Source organism: Colobus angolensis, unplaced genomic scaffold (genome assembly GCF_000951035.1).
Source record: "Colobus angolensis palliatus isolate OR3802 unplaced genomic scaffold, Cang.pa_1.0 Scaffold26, whole genome shotgun sequence".
NCBI lineage: Eukaryota > Metazoa > Chordata > Mammalia > Primates > Cercopithecidae > Colobus > Colobus angolensis.
This window is the reverse complement of record NW_012115821.1, coordinates 1,988,091-1,991,471: the sequence shown is the minus strand read 5'-3', so window position 1 is coordinate 1,991,471 and position 3,381 is coordinate 1,988,091.

Genomic DNA, 3,381 nt, shown 5'->3' with positions numbered 1-3,381 from the left:
CTGGAGGCCAAGCAACCATCTTTGGTCTGGGAGGTGGAAAGCATATGTTGAGAATGATGAACAGATCTGGACCTTTGACGAATTCATGAAGCTGCCTTATGCATACTTGAAGAACCTACCTTTGACCTCCTTTAATATGAGAAAGAGAGAAATACACTTTCTAAGCCACAATTAACATTCAACATATATAGTAACTGCTCCAGCATAAAAACCTGTTCCAACCAAACAAAACAGGGCACTGGTCAATCAGAATTGATGCCAGTGTTAAAAAATTGTAGCTGCCCCTATATATAGGCTGAATCACAACACAGGCTTGGTTAAAGCCAAATGATTTTGAATCTTCTGTCACTTGCAGCTAAACCTAATCCTATGAAGTATATTTCATTTTCTTTATAACCCCGGTTGTAGTCTGTGATTATCTTTTCATTGTTTTACTTGTTCATTATCTTTCCCTCCCCTTAAAATCTAATCTCTATGAGGGCAGAGACTCCTATGGGGTTTGCCGCTGGAACATTGCTCTGTTGAATGTTAAAAGAATGAATGAACTATTTCTTTAATTTTTTATTGCGAGATATAATATTTTGGGAATTGCAGATCTGGAGGAGTGAAAAGAATTCTATTTGGAGAACTAGGGTTGGCAGTGGAATTGACAAAAGTTTTTTTTTTTTTTCTCCCAGACTCAAAAAAAAAAAAAAAAACTGATGAAATTAGTGGTAGATAAAAATTCATTTCTAGCTTCTAACAAGGAATCACAAACAATGGAGGACATATAAAGAGAGTAGCAGCTTTATTAATAATACTTTCCTACTCCATTCGTGATCTTTTGATGACAACCCTACCGGAGACACTCTTTATCAGGCACTAAAGCAATTTAGATGCTGTCACATGCCTTTCTTGATATATACGTATTAGACATAAAGCAGTTTTCTGTTCTTTAGCTTATTTTAGTATATAATTAAAACTCTGACTGTCTGCTACTAAGCAACGGAGCATGGCAGAGGTTGATCACATCCTATCACAAAGATAGAAAGAGGAAAAATAATAAAAATAATCATACACATTCCTGTAATCAGTCTTCAGATCTTAATTATGTTTTAACTCCTTTGTTATGCCAAAGGCAATGCCTATTGGTGTTTAAAGGACACTCTCACTTTTCTGCCTAAGTTCAATCTAGTTCTTTAATTTGGATCCTAGTCTATTTATGAAATTCTTCGGAGGGCATTTAAGGTCATAAGGGGTGATAGAAAACTGAGATAGGACTCAGAGGTTTAAGATCCATTCAGCCCTCAAACTGGTTTGCTGTGTCCAGGGGTGCAGCCAAATTATCTCCTCTGAGGTACAGAGCCTGTCGTGGGGTGCGTGCAAGACTGGAGGAGGATAAGTGAAGAAGGAGGGAGGGTTTGCAATGTTGGTGGGTGAGCAAGTGCATACATACACAAAACAGCCCTCTACCACCTTCCTATGTGTCTTAAGGTCTGACCTCTGAAGCTTCGATTGTATATTTCACTCTGATTCCAAAGATGCTTTTCATCAGAGTCTTAGTTTTTACATTAATGGTATTTCTTTAAAATTGTTGAAGTGTACCTGTTTTGGAGAATAAGCTTAGGGATAATAACTCATGCTTCTGTTCTGGCCCCCACCTTCTTCAACTTCCAAAAAGACTTCAAAATATAAGTCACATTTACTCATTCATTCATTCCCTCAACTATTAATTTCCGAGCCCCTATTTTGTACCATTCTATGTTCTAGGGCTCATATTGTTACTCACATAATGGGTGGGTTCCATTGCTTGGCAGGTGATAGTTCGATGACCACAACCAAGAAGGATTTATTAAAAAGATATTATGACTATTACTTGCAACAGGTAAGGAAGGCACTGGGCATAGTTCCCAAAGCAGTAGCTGTCCAAACAAAGGTGAAAACAGGGCTTTTCTTGGGCTAGTTAGCTGAGTCATTGTACGTAGAGTTGGCATCACCACAGCGTGTGTGTAGTTGCCGATTGTGCTTCCACATGTATCACATGGATAGAAAATATCCAATAAGCTCCTCCCTGGGCAGGGTTTTTAGTACGGCAACGAGGGGAGTTCACCAAAGTTCACGTCTAACTCAGGCATCTCTGGATCCAACCCATTTTTGCTATTCTAGGGTGAACTTCTTCCTGGACCATTCATGAAACAATAAGAACTCAAGGTGCAACAGTTACAAATAGGTACTTTTTCCCAGTGTACACTCCGAAACCCAGGGAACTTGTTTACATAATGGTGAACACATCCAGTACCTTTGCCCTTGTGGAGCTTCCATTCTACAGAGAAAGACAGCCAGTAAGTAAGAGGGGCTCTTTACAAATAGGAATGGATTATTAGTGCATATTGAACTCTCGCTATGCTACACTTATGGTCAATTCATGGTGCTATTTACTCCTCTCACCAACCAATGAAAGAGGTACGGAGGCTGTACAGGGGTAGCGCATTGCCTGGGTTTGCATCCTGCCTCTGACCCTTATGTGTAATCTTAAGCAAGTTCCTGAATCTTTACTTGCCTTGGTTTCTTTATGTCTAAAATGAGGATCCTACTTCATATAGGGTTGTTGGGAGAATCATGCATTTGCAGCTTTCACAGCAGTGCTCAGTATTTTGTTAATTTTCCAGATAAATAAATTGAGGCATAGACAGATTAAATAACTTGTCCGAATCCATTCAGCTAATAAAAGGTGGGAACCAAAATTCCAACCCCACTCTCTGACTGTACCACGTGTGCGCTTACCCACGATTCGGCTTTGCTCTTCCAGCAAAGTCTCTCCACCTCTTGGAGGATCAGTTTCTCCATCTGCAATCCGGGCATAAATTGCCTCCCTCCCTCCCAGTCTGTTGTGAGACTGAACCATGAGAAGGTATTTAAAAGTGCTTTGAAAACTGTAAAACACCACAGAAAATGTAAGTGTCTATTATTGTTATATTTGTATTTTTATATTTACCAATTTAATTTGAGTCTGATGAGTTGTGTTTGCATATTTGTCATATAAGGTTTTCTGTTTAAACTGTCATGGTTCATACAGAGCCTGTTAGCCAGCCTGGGAGCCTCTGTAGTGCTTCCTTAGTCCTTCCTTAAATTTTTGTTAGTCAACCCACTTTTTTTTTTTGAGACAGAGTCTCGCTCTGTTGCTTCGGCTGGAGTGTAGTGGCGTGGTCTTGGCTCACTGCAACCTCCACCTCCTGGGTTCATGCCATTCTCCTGCCTCAGCCTCCCGAGTAGCTGGGACTACAGGTGCCCGCCACCACACCTGGCTAATTTTTTGTATTTTTAGTCGAGATGGGGTTTCGCCGGGTTAGCCAGGATGGTCTCAATCTCCTGACCTTGTCATCCACCCGCCTTGGCCTCCCA